We start from the raw sequence: 18,408 nt of genomic DNA on the forward strand, positions 1-18,408 counted from the left end.
AAGGATACCCAAACTGGATTTTAGAAAAACACATTATGTGTACTACGTTAAATTCAAAGTATCTTGATAACTAGGAGGACAGTGTTCTTCCATGATGATGCGTAATGAAAATTTATCACCACTCTCTGGAAAAGCTCTTTGAATAAGGGTGTCCAGGAAAGACTGTGACTACAAAAAAAAATATTGAGGCAGAGTTATCAAAGCAGTAAAGGATTTTAAAACTTGGGATCATATCTTTGGGGTTATTTGGTCATTGATTATATATGGGACTGAAGAAGAGAGAAAAGCCAAGAGGAACTGTCAGAAGTTTCTACCTTGGGCACCTGAAAAGAGAAAGCAGGAAACAAAAGCTGGTTAGAGAAAGAAAAAACAATAATTTTGCTTTTGCATTATATTGGCTTTCTACCCTAGAATAATTCCTGGTACATCATGTAGACTCTCAAGTATTGTTGAATACTTGTATGAGGTGCCAATAAACAAATTCTACAGTCCAGGGATTACAGTTGTTATGGTTTTAAGGTACAGAGAGAACTTTCTTTACAGATGGTCAAACTACAGCTCAGAAAATTTAGGCAACTTGTCCAGTGTTTTCTGGTTTGCTAATAATAACAGAATCGAGCCTAAGATCAACTCCTTTTCCATTCTTTGCTCAGAGGAAGGGCTGGAGTGATAGCACAGCAGGTAGGGCGTTTTCCTTGCACGCAGTCAACATGGCCAACCCTAGTTCGATTCGTCCGCCCCTCTCAGAGAGCCTGGCAAGCTACCGAGAGTATCTCGCCTGCACGGCAAAGCCTGGCAAGCTACCCGTAATGTATTGGATATGCCAAACATAGTAACAACACGTCTCACAATGGAGATGGGCCCGCTCAAGCAAATCGATGAACAACAGGAAGACAGTGACAGTGACACTGACTATTTCAGATTATTTCTCAGAGGAAATAATCATGATGCTCAGAGCATATGTCCTCCAGCGACTAAAACAGAATAAGATTAATGGTAACCAAATCACTCTCACGAGCCTTAGCATCTGCCAAAGCTACCAAAACAAGCACAACTTAGTAAACAACTTGTGTTTGTTGTCCATTTTGTTCTTGCTGTATTGTGTAACAGTAGGGCATTAAAGGCAGTACATGGATAAAAGCTCTAATCAAGGATGAAAAATTTCCCAACCCTCTTCTTGGGCATGTCGATATAGACCTTTGGGACTTAGTTTAAAATTAGGTCAATGCCACATCACCCAAAATGAGAGAGAGAACACAGGGGATTGCCCTGCCACAGAGACAGGGGGGATGGGGGGATGGGGGTGGGAGGGATATTATCCATGGTGGTGGAAAATGGGCACTGGTGGAGGGATGGGTATCTGATCATTGTATAATTGAAACCAAAGCACAAAAAATTGTAAATCTACAACTGTAAAAAAAAAATAAAATAAAATAAAGGAAAAAAAATTAGGTCAATGCTTAAGAAGGGAAAAATTAAACTGCTGGAATCAATTAAGCAAAAAAAACTTAGGTTTCTGTAGGATAACACTGGTTTGTCATTTCTCCGTGGCTGCAGGGAGCTTAGGTTTATTGGGTTACACCCATCACAGTGCTCCTGAGGCACTCCCATTCTTCTGTGTTATCTTTAACCTCTTCTCTGTGCTCTGCTTCCCCAACCGGTCAATCACCTTTATCCCCTAATCAAACCCTACTGATTTGTTTTTGTAAGTGAAATATTGCTTTTCTCTTTCTCTTAGTTCCTTTTGCATAGTTTCCTTCAGAGCAATGTCCTTTTTGTATAGACACAGGAAGACAATTAATGCTATCTTTTGTAACTTGGGAGTTAATTGACTCCAAATAATATTCACTCCTAGGCATCTGTTTTCTTGTCTTAAGCCTCAGTTGTCCACTGCTGTAGCACTCCAACAGCAGGATCCTGATAAGAGAGTGGATGAACCCAGAGCAACCAGCCTGGTGGCCCTGTTCACTCCTTCATTCATCTGTGGGGTAGGGAAGCAGCTCATAGCCACCAAACTCACGTGGCAGGCAAGAGACACCACCACTGCCCGCTGCACTCACTCATTTATTTTGTGATTACACAGGTTTTGATTCCAAAAAAGAAAAAAACTGTACCCCAGCTTTTATATCATTTTAAATTTATATAAATAAATTTTAATTTATTTATATTTATATAAATTTTAATCCATTGCACAGAAGTAGAGTGTTTGCCTTGCGCACAGCCAAGCCCGGCCGAGCTGGGTTCAATTCCTCCGCCCCTCTCGGAGAGTCTGGCAAGCCACCGAGAGTATTCAATATGCCAAACACAGTAACAAGAAGTCTCACAATGGAGACATTACTGGGCCTGCTCGAGCAAATCGATGAACAACGGGAGGACAGTGTAACACAGCGACAGTGTTATATTTATATAAATTAATTTATTTGTGTTAATTTAAGCTTATATGAATTAATTATATATTTTTTGATGTTATATAATTTTACATGTTTAAAAGCTAGGGGAAATGCATATTTAACTGCATCAGCAAAGTCAGTCTGCTCGACAGCACTCTTGTCCAGTCTTTTTGGAAAATTGCCACTATCATTTTGTACCAAAAGTCAGATTAGAACACTGGGATACTATCAAGTAAATATTTGAAGACAAAGTTCAGAGATTGTAAACTGAAAGCTATATATTGAAATTTGTCCTTTTGTTTGATGAGACATGTCATTTTTCTTCCTTTTTGACTATTTATTATTTTGATGTAATATAGTTTATAGCAGTGGGATTATTTATGCTTTGGCTTACACCAGAAAGGGACAAAGGTTCTCTACCACTCTCATTTGGAACTTCAAGTGTGCCCTGCCCCTTGTTCCTCATCCCACGATCAACCTCACTTCTGTTGTAAGTGAGTTTGGGTTTGTTGGGTTTGTTGGGTTTGTTGTCATTGATCTCTTTCCACTCTCTTGCTCTTTTATATATATATATATATATATATATATATATATATATATAATATTAGTGAATTAATCTGGTCTTTTTCCTCCTACCTCTTACTTTGCTAGCACAATCTCTCTAGTTTCATGGTTACATCCAAACTGTAGCAAAAGGCAGGATTTCATTTTCCTCATTTGTAGCTGAGTAGAATTGTATTGTGTATATATTTCGGAGTCTTTATTCCTCCATCTGCTGTTGTTAGGCATTTGGGTTGCTCTATTATAAATAATGCTGCAGTGATCATTGAGTGCAAATGTTTATTGCACTTTTCCAGTTAATGCTTTCAACTTTTCAAATGTTTAGAGGTCTTGCTTTTCTTTTTTGTTTCATCTTCTTGGTATTTTTTTTGTCTTGTGACCTTGAGTTTAGATTCCAAGGAGTTGCTGAATCACACAGTAATTCTATTTTAAATTTTCTGAAAAGACTCCATGCTGTTTTCCATAGAGGCTGCACCAAATGACAATCTCATTGCATCCTCGCAAACAACAGTTGTTTGTGAACTGTTTGAAACTGTCCATTCTCATTCCTCTGAGGTTATATCTCATTGTCCTTTTGTTTCTTATTCCCAATCTACCTGTTGGGTGTCTGTAAGTCTCCCATGAGGAAGTGTCTTAAGACCTCCCTATTTGGGGGGTGCGATTAGTTGTTTGTCTTCTTGACTATTACCCCCGTCAGATGCAGTGAATGAATATTTTCTCCCACTCAGTAGGGTGTCTTTTTATTTCAGACTGTTTCTTTGGTAGTGCATAACTTTATTTTAGTTTGCTGTGGTCCCATTTGTCTATTTTTGCTTGTGGTTTGTCAATGGAGTTCCGTCATTGAAGACACAGACCTCTGAAGTCAATATCACAGAGAGCTCTACCTATGTCTTTCTTGATTTTGAATTCAGTTCTAATACCAAAATCTTTAACCCATTTTGAAATTACTTTTGTGAATGGAATAGAATAAGGATTCAATTTCTTTTTTCTTTTTCTTTGTTTATAAGGGGCAACCATTTTCTTAACACTCTTTGCTTTTTTGTTTTGTTTTGCTTTGTTTGGGATTTTAAAGCCACAACCAGGGGATCACTCTTATGGAGCTTGGTGAGTAGGGGGAGAGGTGCATATCTGGTACTGGGGATCAAATCCAGGTAGGCTGCATGCCAGTTACGTGACTTACTGTACTATCTCTCTGGTCCCTCTCAACACTTATTGAAGAGACTTTCTTTAATGTGCATAGCTCCTTTGTCATAAATTGTCTATAAATCTGAAGATTTACTTCTGGGTTCTTAAGTCTGTTCCCTTGGTCTACAAATCTTATTTTGTTAGTGTTTTAATTAATGTACACTGATAGCATAATTCAAAATCAGAGAATGCAAAGCCTCCCATCTTTCTTCTTGCAATCACTTTGGCTCTTCAGGGCATTTTATGATTTCATACAAATTTTAGTTTCTTTGTTCTATGTCTCTGAAGAATGCCATTGGAAATTTTTTAGGAAATGCATTGAATCTATATAATTCTTTGGGTATGATTGTCATTTTAACAATAAACATGGAATATTTTCCCATTTTCTTGTATATTATAATACCTCTTTTAATAGTGACTTATTTTCAATTGGGGGGCAGACCACAGTCAAGAGGTACTGGATGCCACTCTTGGCTCTGTGCTTGGGGATCACAGCCAGCAGTGCTAAGTATTGGAGATAGCATGGGGATGGACCTTGAGCCTCCTGCAACAATCATGCTTTGCATTCACTCAATCCACTGAGCTATCTCTTGGGTCACAGGATAGAGGATTCTTGGCTAGAAGTTCTTTTCATGCAAGTGTTTGGATATATCATGTCATGCACTTCTGGTCTGTAGAATTTTACTTGCAAATTCAATGTGAGTCTTATGGAGTTTCCTTTAAATGTGAATCTTTACTTTGCTCTGGTGCTTTTAAGATCCTCTTTGGTTCTTAGCATTTAGGTTTCAATGTGACTCGGTGTTCTATTTGGGTTTATGTTGTTAGGAGGTTTTTTCAGTTTTTCCACTTTTCTGCCAAAACTTGTTAGAGGTCTCTTTAACTCAACTACTATACTCTTGAGCTCATTCATTTTAATTTGGAACTTCCATACTTTCTCTGAATTTCCTGATAGTCTCTTCCACTAATTTAATCAATCCACTGCTCTTTGGAAAAGACCGTATCTCTGAAGTCTTCCTCTGAGAGTTTAGAAAGTCTGGGTGTATTTGAAACCATCCAGGACTTTTGTCCCATATGTTGATGTAGCCTAATTCCTCCATTCCTTCATGATGCCAGGTGCCACATGGCAGCTAGAAACAGAGATCCAGCCATAGATGTTTGTGCTTGCCACGTTAAGTCAATTCCTGCGGTCTGAGATGTTGAGATGGACTGTTTGCTGGGTGTTTGCTGGCGATTTGTGATCACAAATGACTTGTAGCAACTACAGCACTGCTTTGAATTTTAATTTGTGGTCACAAGCTTACTGCATCAAGCAATACTCTTAGATTGGGCAACCAATATAACCAAACCCCTTTTGATTGCACAGTTGCAGGTGCCTGATAGCAGCTATGATATCGATGTCCACCAAGACTGAGCAACAGTAGATAACTTGTGACCAGGAGCACCTGTAACCCCAAGCATCCCCAGTATTGCTTAGGGTATTTGCATTTGCCAGCACCTATCAGCCTGCATTACCAATCTCAGGCTTACATGTGTGGTGTTCCCTGGCCTCATCCTATGTTTGACCAGAGCTGGATTTCAACCAAATATCCCATATTCAATGAGGGTGAGGTGAGGGCTAGAACAATAGTACAGCAATGTTTGCCTTACTTGCAGCTGACCCAGATTTGATCCCTGGCACACCATATGGTCCCCGGAGGCCCGCGAGGCATGACCCCTTATCTCAGGGGTAAAGGGTCAAGTGTGGCCAAGTGTGGCCCAAAGACCAAACACAGAAAATGGGTTGAATGTGAGCACAGATTGCAAAGGCAGGCCTGCAGTCAGTTGTCCTAATCCAAAGAATCTCTCCTTTCTCTCCACTGCCTGAAATTAATGAGATGCAAGTTTTCTCTGACCTGGGGAAGGTAGATGTCCTCATGCTGCTTCCTACTCTGGATTCAGAGCACCGGCTTGCCAAGTATTGCTGAGGACCATGGATGCCTTGCCTGCAATAGCTGCTATGACACCTGCCCAAGTTCTGCAATGGTGGAGTTTTAAAGCTAAGGACACAGATCTGGGTCTTAGCCTTCAGTGCTGAGTCCCATGCCTTTGCCATCTCCTAATTTCCCCCTTTTCTTTCTGGGGTTTGTGCCCCTTCACTTTGAACTTGGCCTCAGCATCTTGCCCCATAGCTATGAATATCTGCAGGCGATTTCCTCTGCAGGCCCCTTGCAGGAGCCTGCATTGACTTCAATGTTTGCGTGTTCTTGGTTTGGACCTGCAGGTGTGCTGTGTGTTTGCTCGCTTTGGGACCATCTTAACCCATCTCCTCTTTGTTCCCTTCTTTTGAATACCTTTGTGTCTTGTCATGACATTAATTGTGTGTGATTTCACTCTTTCTGTTCTCCACCCGATAATGCCATGCTTTATGCAATCCACCTGGCTAAAACCAAAAAAGTTTTGAGTATGCCAGCTTTGGCATTTAAACTTTGTGAATTTTGCATTTTCGTGGAAGGAACAGATATTTCAGTCACAAAACCATGAAGTCAATATGCTTATTGTGACTCAGTCAACAATGAGACAACTCTTTAGAGATGGTACCAGAAATTAGAATTTTGAGAATTCCTTCCTGCTCCTCTTGACCTGAACCCAAAGTTACCTCCACCCATAGTGTTGAACATGCCCATTTTCACTACTTCTACAGTTCTAAACGAGATTAATTTTGTTTAGGGTTTCAATCAAAAGAGGAAAATCAGTATCTTCTGGGACCCAGAGTGATGGTATAGCATTTGCCTTGCATGTGGCAGACTCTGGTTTAATCCCTGGTATCCCATATGGTCCTCCAAGCACCTCTGAGTGCAGAGCCAGGAGTAACCCCTGAGTATCACCTGATGTGATCCAAAAGCAAAAAAAAAAAAAATCCACCTTCTTTGGAGGTGACACCCTCCCAAGCAGTGAACCCCAGAACTATATCCTGGACCTGAAAACAAAATTTTTTTGCTTGAATGTTTGATTAAAAAGGTTATCATAGCATTCACTGGTGGTCACTGCTCGGATCCTTCTTAGCTCTCATCGTTGTGCCCGCTCGGCTTCTCTGCAACCGTGTCTGACAAACCCGATATGGCAGAGATTGAGAAATTCGATAAGTCAAAGTTGAAGAAGACTGAAATGCAAGAGAAGAACCCACTGCCTTCTAAAGAAACAACTGAACAGGAGAAGCAAGTTGGCGAATCGTGAAGCGCGGATGCCGCCAAAATGCACTGTACAGTCCACAAGCATTGCCTTCTTATTTTACTTTCAGCTGTTTAACTTTGTTAAGATGCAATGAGGTCGGATAAAGTTTAAAAGTTAAATGATTGTACTGCCCTATTTCACATTTGAGATTTGAGAACTACTGACAATGAGGCGCCTTGCCTCCCCCATCTGTTTGGTTGGAAGGGAACGAACTTGCATGTATGTCAAGGGAAGGCATAAGCTGCGTGGGACTTGATGGGGTACACCTGGTTGGTTTTAAGTGTCCTGCAAGCTGTAAAAAAAAGTTGAACCTGAGTGCCTGCAAGCTGTAAAAAAAAGTTGAACCTGAGTGCCATTTTTTTTGTTTAATGGTTTAATTATATTGGAATGCACAATTTTTGATATGCAAATAAAGTTTTAAAACCTGAAAAAAAGAAAAGGTTTTCATAAACTTCTAAGTCATTTAATTTGTTTCCCTTTTTTGAGGGGCCTGTTGTATCCTTTGCTGATTTTTTTCTGTAGCGTAGTTTGTCTTTTTTTTTTTTTAGTCAAGTGGAGTCTTACTACACAATTTGAACTTTAATCTTTTGTTATGTCTTTCTTCATGCTTTTTATTATTTATTTTATTTTTGTTTTATGTTTTACTTTTATACAACTTTTAAGTTTCCAACTTTGAAAACTTTCCTTCACACATTTTAGATTTTAATCTTAGTTTTAAAAAGGCCTTCTAGACCAGTATGACAATAATAGTTGGAAATGGTCATTTGAGACAGGAACTGAATGTTGAAAGTAGGTAAAGAGATATACCTGATAACCTTTTTTGGGGGGACTGGCCTTAGTAGCCCCTGCTTGTTTTCCCTGAGAAGGGAATGAGCAGGGGAGAAACTGGGCATGTGGGAACGCCATGCCCTGGCGACTGATCCTGTTGAAGGAGGCCGAAGGGAAGGCTGCACCTGATCCACCTTGACCGGGCCAGGAGCCACATTCTCATTCCTGAGAGAGTTCAAGGAACTGCCTGCATACACAGCTGCAAAGTGGAATAACAGATAACATAGCTCACTCAACTTGTAATCCTTGGCTTTCCCACTGAGTGTTCACTACATACTGTAAAAGAAAATGAACTTTGGAATAAAGTCGCTGTACGTTTCATACAGTCCTCCCTACCCCATCTTCAGCTCTCATTCCCTCTCTCTGGCCGACGTTCAAGTTGGCTGCGTGGAATGCAGCAACCTTTCAGTATCTGCATTACAAATCATAGTGCCCCAAAAAAGAGAAAGAGACAGAGAGAGACCGAGACAGAGACAGAGAGACAGAGCAACAGAGAGACACAAAGACTCTCTTTAGAGAAGAAAACTGCCTGCCATAGAGGAGGCAGGGGGTGAGGCACAGGTAGGGGACTCGAATGGGAGGGAAATTGGTGACATCGGTGGTAGGAAATGTACACTGTGAAGGGAACAGTGTTGGAACACTATACAACTGAAAATCATGGAAATGATTTTCCCAATCATGGAAAACTTTGCAACTGTGTATCTCATTGTGCTTCAATTAAAAACAAGAATAAGTGCACTGTGCACTGTCCTCCCGTTGTTGTTCATCGATTTGCTCGAGCGGGCCCAGTAACGTCTCCATTGTGAGACTTGTTATTACTGTGTTTGGCATATTGAATATATCACGGGTAGCTTGCCAGGCTTTGCCGTGCAGGCGAGATACTCTCGGTACTTGCCAGGCTCTCCGAGAGGGGCAGAGGAATCAAACCTGGCTTGGTTGTGCCGGCTGCGCGCAGCGCAAGGCAAACACCCTACCGCTGTGCTATAAATAAATAAAATTAAAAGGGCTTCTTTTACTCCTAGAATGTACTAATATTTTCCTACCTTATCTCCTTACATTTCTCTAGGGTTTTTTTTCACACTCGTTTGTGAAAAAGAGCTTGCTTTTCTGGAGAATGCCAAATAAGGCCCTAAGTTTTACTCCAAATTAGTGACAAACATCATTTATAGATAATTCATCCAGTGACCTTTAGCATATTTATTGTAAAGTAAATTTACACAAGTGAGACTATCTTTTCAATCATTACAACATTGTGGTTTGTTTTGAACTGTTTCTTTTCTATTTCTGTCTTCTTTAATTTTTAATACATTCATTTCCAGTTTTCAATATAAATTTGAAAACCAACTTGTCAAATCATATTTTATGTCTTTATATCACTACTAATTATTTTTCACATAGATCTGGTATATTACTTTCGTAATTATTAACAATTCTACTATTGTTATACTCCTTTATCTTGTTTCTTTTTTAGGAAAGACATTTTTATTTATTGCATATGTGTTCTATCCTTTTATTTTGTTTTGTTTTGTTTTGTTTTTTTTTGAGGGCCACATCCAGTGATGCTCAGGGATTACTCCTGACTTTCTGCTCAGAAATTACTCCTGGCAGTGCTTGGGGGGCCATATGGGATGCCAGGATAGAACCCAGATTGGCCATGTGTAAGGCGAGCTCTGTACCCAGCATACTATTGCCCCCCACTATATCCTGGAGCGATAGCACAGCGGGTAGGGCGTTTGCCTTGCACGCAGCCAACATGGCCAACCCGAGTTCAATTCCTCCGCCCCTCTCAGAGAGCCCGGCAAGCTACCGAGAGTATTCGATATGCCAGACACAGTAACAACAAAGTCTCCAATGGAGACGTTACTGGGCCCACTCGAGCAAATCGACGATCAATGGGAGGGCCTTTACCTTTACCTATATCCTATCCTTTATTGAGTTCTCTTTTTAATACACATTAGCATAATTTGTTTGAATTTTTTAATTTCCACATATTAAAAACTATTTCTGCATGACACTGTCAGAGTTTGTTTACAGTTTGAGGAGTTTGTTTATGGTTTGAGGAATGAGTTTAATGATCAAGTATACCTGCTAGGCCCAGACAAACAGTAAAAGATGCTGTTATATGTGGGGTCAGAAGAGAGAAATCAATTTATTTTACTGCAATTATGCCTCATGTTGCATTTATGAGTGGCTCTTATAAATGGTACTATTTGTTTGGTGATGCCGGGGATCAAACCCAAGTCTCATGCATGCAAGGCATGCACTTTGCCACTGAGTCACATCCCTGGCACCAGGGTCCTCTAAACTTTACTTTTAAAGTTTTGGATTTCAATTGTTTATTGCTTAAAAAGTCAAGTATATTTTTTTACCACTTTCTTCTGAGCCTTTTTACTCAATGTTTTGGGGTGAAAAAAAAAAAAGTTAGATGGGCCAGGGAAGGGAACTTATCTTGCATGTGCAGTCCCCAGGTTGATTCCCTGGTAACAAAATACTTATAACCTCAACAAAACACTTAGCTCAGGAGGCCGAAGCAATAGTACAGTGAGCAGGGTGCTTGCCTTGCACACGACCAACCCGAGTTTGATCCCCAGCAACCCATGTGGTCCCTGAGCCTTCCAGAAGTGATCCCTGAGTGCAGAGCCAGGAGTAAGCCCTGAACACCACCAGATTGGACTAAAAGCAGAAGGGAGGGGAGGGGAGGGGAGGGGAGGGGAGGGGAGGGGAGGGGAGGGGAGGGGAGGAGAGAGAAGAGAAGAGAAGAGAAGAGAAGAGAAGAGAAGAGAAGAGAAGAGAAGAGAAGAGAAGAGAAGAGAAGAGAAGAGAAGAGAATTTGCTACAACTTGGATGGAACTAGAAGATGGTATATTAAACTAAGTAGGTCATATGGAGAAAGACAAATGTCATACATGGCATATATCACTTATATGTGACACATAAGCAAACAAAGCAAAGGAATGGACAGTGTCCAATAAAAACTAACCTTTGGGCTCTGACAAAAGAATTAAGGTTACTAAGCCCAGGGGGCATAGAAGAAGAGGGAGGAGTGGGATTGACTAAAGGACCTAGGGACAGTGGCAGAGGGTTTTTTCAATATTTTGGTCCCAGTTGTGGTGCAGTAACATTATATCCCAAAGTTTAAACACTGATGCTATTATAAGCTCAATAGTAATACAATAAATATAGGATAAATATACTTCCCCCACTAAAGATTAATACTTTCATTTAGAAGTCCCAGAGATGAAACTCAGTTATCAAGCATCTGTATTGCAGGTGTGGGGCCCAGTTCAAACCCCAGTACTGCCCTCCGTTGCTGAGTATGATTCCTGGTACTGCCACTGAAATCTCAGCGCAGAGCAACCAATTGTGTGAGAGTTCCACAACCAGTGTTTAAGCTCTGGTGCTGCATACAAGTGTGCATCCCCATCCCCATCTGTGGAATAACAGCAATAATTTCCTTTAAAGCTGACTTATAACTATTAACATGAGCTAGAGCTGGCATTTTAGAATTTAATCTTTTTTATCATGAAACGTTTAAAATGTATGGAAATTTACAGAGACTAGCGTTAACTGACCTATAAAGGGCATCCTGTTTCTTTAAGAGTTATAATAATCTCTTTCCAAGATGTGTTAAGATACCTGATGTTAGAATTTATTTGGATTTGTTTTTTTCAAAAAAAAATACATATGTGGGGATCAAACTCGGGTTGGTCGTGTGCAAGGCAAGCACCCTGCTCACTGTACTATTGCTTCGGCCTCCTGAGCTAAGTGTTTTGTTGAGGTTATAAGTATTTTGTTACCAGGGAATCAACCTGGGGACTGCACATGCAAGATAAGTTCCCTTCCCTGGCCCATCTAACTTGTTTTTACATATAAGATGCACTAAATACAGCCACTTCAAGGAGCTAAAATTTTGCAGAGTAAACACTCAAGGAGCAAAGCAACTTTGGATTCTGCTCTGCATTTGCAAAGAAGTTAAGGTTGTAAATTTAGAAAGATTCCTATCAAGATGGCAGACTGGGGCTGGGGTGGGTGGTTAGGAGAAGGAATCTGGGAACACTGTGGGGTGGGGAGTCAACACTGGTGCTGGGATTGGTGATGGAACATTGTATGTCAAAAACCAAACTATGAATAACTTTATAATTCACTGTGCTTTATTAAAATAAAATTTTGAAGAGAAAAAAAAGAAGCTGAGGTTGTACATCACCCAGTGAATTCATAGATCTACCACACTTCTGCCTGTTTAGGGAGTGGGGGAGACCTCCCCAGAAGCAGTCAAGAGGTCAGTCCTGGGGGCCACTCCTGGTGACACTTGACCATCGGGACTAGACAGTTCAAGACTCAGGTCGTAATGTGGTACTCCTTGGGTTCTGTGGGGCAGACCACCATGGCTACTGTGAAAGTGTTTGAGTCACACGGTGCCAGGGCCTGCGCATGTGAGATATGTTCTCTTCTCTGGCCCATCTACCTTTTGTCTTGTTTTCGCCCCAAAGCGTTAAAAAAAGGACTCAGAAGAAAGTGGTAAAGAAGAAACACCATCTCATGGCGCCTGAGCATAGGAGTTAAGGCTTAAAGGCATTACTCTATCTCAGCAGTAGATTTTCCATCTGATCTCGAGCATGGCTTCCTGAAGGTGCCGTAGTAACCAATCCTGTGATAAGTGAAATACTCTTTGAAACTGCAGGACATCAGAAACATAGTAAGCATTTTAATTGTCATCACTGGGCCCCAAACAACCCTTCCTGCAACACCTAGGTCTTCTCTTGGAGCACTTCTTAGCCAAATTGTGAAACTCTCCTTTAGTGCTCAGTGCCAAAGAAGGGACTGTATCAGAATACATGATCAAATCCCTGCTCAGAAACTTTCCAAAGGATAAAGTTGCATGATTTGGAGGAGAGGAGGGACTGAAAGAAGACTTGAGAATTGCAAAATCTAGTTAGGGCTCTTAAAGTCTTTGAAAAGTTCAAACCAAACTCCAAAGAGGGCAGACGTGGAATTGTTTGTGGCCTGTCATATTACTAAGTCGAAATGATCTGAAGCTTTTTCCTTTGGGGTCAGATGACTCATGTGGAGCAAAGCCCTGCCATTTATAGCAATTCTATTTCCTTTGGGATTAGGTGTGTTTTGAGGTGGTAGTTGCAACATTGGTGGAACTGGGAAGTCTTTCAATTTTGAAACGGGATAATTGGGTTTCCTTTGATAATTATCTCCTCTGAATGATTTTGATTAAGGTCATGCTCCAATTTCCCCTTTTCCTTTTTGTCTGACCTCTCCTCATTCAAAATCCAAATGAAGAAAGAATTTAAGTAAAAGCTTTGCATCTGTTTGTTGTGTGCTAAATTGAGCTCTAGAGCTAAAAGTAAGCCTTAATAGAAACCAAATAAATTAGATTCCAAGATTGATTCCATCTCCAGCAGAAAGCAGGTTATGATTTATGACCATCACAGAACAATGGCTTAACTCATCACCTCAAGCCTCCACTCTCTTTCTTGCAGCAGACTCTGCATTTGTTGATAATCTCTGTGTGACAGCGATGGGCCCCATTTCTGTTCATAGCTACCAAAGACCACTCACAATACCTGTAAGGAAAGGACCTATAAAAACCACCTGTAGCTATGACTATACATGATAGCATATTCCAAGTATTTTATTGATACACAAGATTTATCCTTGGTAAATCTTGGTAGCTATGATGGCATCAACTACCCATCTTACCATCCTACACATGCAAGGAAGCACCTCCGTGAACTGGGGAGGTACACTTGCCTGATTGCAGAGCCACAGCAACAGATGGGTAGACCCAGAATTCCCTGTTACCTTGGATGCCAGTCTTCCCTGGTAATTGGTATCTGTGAACTCCTAAGATTGGCAACAGCTGTGTGCTTAAAGTGGTAGTCACTCCCCCATTGGATGGAATGCCTACAATGACACCAAATGCCAAATGTGCCAACTAGAATGGGAACAAATGAATTGAACTCTGTTGGGAATAGATACAGTTCATTAAGTACAAAATGATTCAGTCAGATAGACTGAGGAGCAGGGCTAGATAGAGTGGTTTATGGAAACTACTTCCTGGAAAGCTGGGCGTCAAAGGGGGAAAAGCTCCTTCAATGAGAATCCTGTCACCACTCTTATCTCTGCTACCTCTCCCAGAGAAGATTCCTAAGAGACAAATCCACTTTAGAGACCCTCAGTTACATAGCCCCTTTGCCTCCTCAGTCACGAAGCCCCTTTGCCCCCTTGGTCACATAGTTTCTGCTAACTTGTATTAGCTTTGCCTGATTACAAAGTAATTCCCCTTGCTCTTTTGGTGATTGTTGGTTTAAGACAATAAATACAGATTATGATAGAGACTCGGGGCTCTCAGTCCACAAGACTGTGAGCCCCCTGACCCCCATGCTTTTTTTTTAATCCTGGTGCACCTCTGCTTCAGACCCTTTCATTCAGGGCCAGTCCTCAGCAGTACCCAGCTTTGGATGGGATTCTCCCACAGGGAGGCAGGGATAGGAATGGGATAGAGTAACTGACCTCTATCAGGTATAGAAAGAGAAAATGGCACAAGAAAGGAGATGGCCCACTTAGACAGATCCCTGAAGGTCAACGTGCAAAGATGATTATTTTATTCTTTACCCATTGGTGAGTGTATGAAAATGACTCCATCCTGGAGGGAAGTATATGGTCATGTGGCTCAGATAGCTGGTCATATTTGGGTAAGAAGTATGTAATTGGACAGGAAAATGTACCTGGCAATGTTCCCTATGTTTCAGGAAGAGCTCCAGGGCATTTTTTGCAATACAACCTCCAACAGGGAGGCATACTAGGCACCATGCCTGCCAACCGGCTTCCTCGTTCTCTCCACTAGCTTCCATTAGCCCCAAGGTGGATGGCTGAGTTCCAGTTCCAGCCAATCACATGGCCACCACTCTAAGTCGATCCAAATATGATTTCATCCTCCCTCCTGACCAAGGAAGGAACACAAGCGAGGGTTGTGGTATTTCAAAACTACAGGGTGCTGGTAATGTGGCTGCAGAGCAAGAACTCACCACTCCAGGAACCTTCCAGTTGCTTGTGTGATGTATCAGCTATTCAGGTGGTAGAGTCAGAGAAGAGGTAGAAAGCATGGAAACAGGAAAGAATGCAGACCCTCCTTAGTCTCCTGGTGGGAGACCAAAGCCATCCCTTAGACATACCTGTCCCATCTGGTCTTCCTCTAAGCTTTACTGCAGACAATTGTTTGTCCTCAGTTGAGAACACATTTATATATAGAACTCAGACCCTTGAGCACTTGCTATCACCAGTGTCTCTGTAACAATATCACCCTACTACTGGTCCCTCTCATTGTGTCCCTGGGATCAGTGAGCAGATACAATCACTCTCAGTGATCTGGGTGGATCGCACAGCTATATTATCATTCATATTTGAAAGAACAATACACAGCTTCATGGACAGGCAGGGCTTAGGGAATTGATAGCCTTGAAACTTCGTAATAAGTGTAAAATGAGCTCCTTTAAAGGAAAGGAGAGGGGTCAGAGAGATAATACAGCTAGTAGAGGATTTGCCTCCCATGTGATCTTGCACATGGCCAACCAAGGTTCGATCTCCAGCACCCCATATGGTCCCTCAAGCACCTCCAGGAGTGATTCCTGAGTGATGAACCAGGCGTAACCCTTGAGCATCTCTGGGTATGGCCCAGAAACCAAAAAATAAAATAATGAAGCTCAGGAGAAGCTTTCCAACATGTGGGAATGAATATAGCACTCGCTAATGATGCCTGTGGTTGTTCTCTATTAGATTAAGATATAGCAAGTTATCATTACAAACTGACTTTTAATGATTTATTTTCTATTAAAATAAATCTATTTTATTTCTATAAATCTATTTTCTATTCCTTTAAGTTTTATTGGAATGATCAATATAAAATAAATTTGTTTAATGCCTGCCAAGAGGAGAAGGCTGAGGGTGGAAAGGAACCTGGGAACATTGGTGGTAGGATTAGTTTTGGAACACTGTACTTCTGAAACAACTCTAGTATGTTACGTGTAAATCCCAATGACTTAATAAAAATTTTTAAAAATCTATGAAATGTGCTAGAGAGTCAGTGCTCTCAGTCCACAAGGTTGTGAGTCCCCTGACCCCATGCTTCTCTCTCTCTCATCTTCCTTGTCTTCCTAATCCTCAAAGCATCTCTGCTTCAGTCTGTTCACTCAAGGCTAGTCCCTAAACATACTCTGTCCTAAAAATCTTGAGTCCCACATAAAATACATCCTAATGGGAGAACACCATGCCACCACTATAACCAAAATGACAAGAACCAAAGAGAGAGAGATACTCCTAGAAGCACCAAAAGACATGCTAAGACTGACACTGATGTTCCCAGATAAAACTCTGGGAACTTCCCAGATAATTTCCCAGATAAAACATCTGTAGGCCAGAAGTCTTAAATGAAAAAAACCTCTAAACAGAAATCCTCTATTCTGCCTAATAATCAGTTAAACTTGAAGGCATAATAAAAATATTTTTCAGACAACAACTAAAGATACATATTGCCATGTAACCACTTAGCAGGAAATACTAGTCTTCTCTCAAAGACAAGGAGTTACACTCAGAAAAAGGGAAAAAATCATTTTAAAAACATAAACAGGAATAAGAGTGATGGTACAGCAGGTTCTTTCCATGAGTACAGCCAACCCAAGTTTGATCCCTGGCATCCCATATGGTCCCCCAAGTCCACCAGGAGTGATTGCATAGTGCAGAGCCAGGAGTCACCCCTGAGCCTCTCCAGGTGTGGCCCAAAAACAAAAGAAAAACAACAACCAAAAAAACACACAAATGGGGAAATGAGATGACACCACAGGTGAGTTCTACTTACTTGCTTTAAATCTAAAAGAAATAAGATTAGAACTTTACATCTCAAGTACAAGGTAAACTCAAAGCAAAAATACTTAGAAGAAAGTAACAAGGATAGGTAAATGGATGCAGATCACTATACAGATAGCTGGTGTGTAAGTGCAAGTGGAGAAAATAACGAAAAATCAAATAAACTGAAAAAATACCAAAAGTCCTCATAGAAAACTGGTCATAGAGTACTTTATCATAGCAAATTTCAATGTATTGAGTTTCCCAATCAAAAGTTACAAAATGGCTGGATAGATCAGAAAACAAAAATACAACCTTCTGCTGTTTCTAAGACTCACAATAGAACACTCATGGTAAACAGGCTCAGCGTAAAAGGCTGGAAACAATCACACAGGCAAAAGATGACCTAAACAAAGCAGGACCAGCCACATTTGTTCAGGTGAAATAGAAATCAAATTAAAGAACAGATGCGATGGACACTATATATTGATTATGAGGTCCGTGTACCAAGAGGACTTAAATCTTATTATTTTTTATGTTTATGGTTTTATTATACAAAGTTACTGCATCCCACAATATTACCTCACAAGCATGTAAATGACCTCAAACAGTCCCTAAATAACCAGGGATGGTGGTGTGGAGAATGAAAGGAATCCTCATTCACTATTCATAGAACTTTTAACTTATGCAGCCTCCACAGAAAATAGTACAAAGGCTTTTCAAACACTTAAAACTGGAATTCACATATAACCCAGTGACTCCATTCCTTGCCATCTTTCCCAAGAACATAAGAACATTATTTGAAAAGATAGAGGCACTCCTGTACTCACTACAGTCCCATTTATAATAGCCAAGATCTAGAAATAATTTAAATGCCCAAGAACCGATGCATGGATTAAAGGAGTTGTGGCACAGAAACACAATGGAATGCAACTCTGCTACTAGAAAAGATGAAATTTTGTGTTTTTTTGCAAGTCAGATGAAATCAAAAGGTGTCATGTTAAGCAAAATAAGTCGGAGAAAGTAGGACAAAGGTCAGATGATTTTAATAATACGGAGTAAGTCAATAAACAAAGTAACAAAATGGACAGTGTCCAATGAAAACAAACCCTCGAACTCTGACAATAGAATTGAGTTTACTGAGTGTAGTTTGGGGACAGAAAGGATGGAGTGGACAAGAAAGGACCCAGAGTTATGGATGGAGGGTTATTGTTATTTCATTGGTTATGGTGCAGTAACTTTGTACTCCAAAAAAGTATTAGCATTAACTCTTTGGTAAACCATGTAATTTCAATAAGTAAAAGACAAGTCCAAATCACAATCAATAGGTATGTTCTTTGCCTCACTGCTATCTCTCTATTCCCCAGGAGGAAAGAGACTT

Source organism: Sorex fumeus, unplaced genomic scaffold, assembly GCF_029834395.1.
Source record: "Sorex fumeus unplaced genomic scaffold, SorFum_2.1 ptg000047l, whole genome shotgun sequence".
Taxonomy (NCBI): Eukaryota; Metazoa; Chordata; class Mammalia; order Eulipotyphla; family Soricidae; genus Sorex; species Sorex fumeus.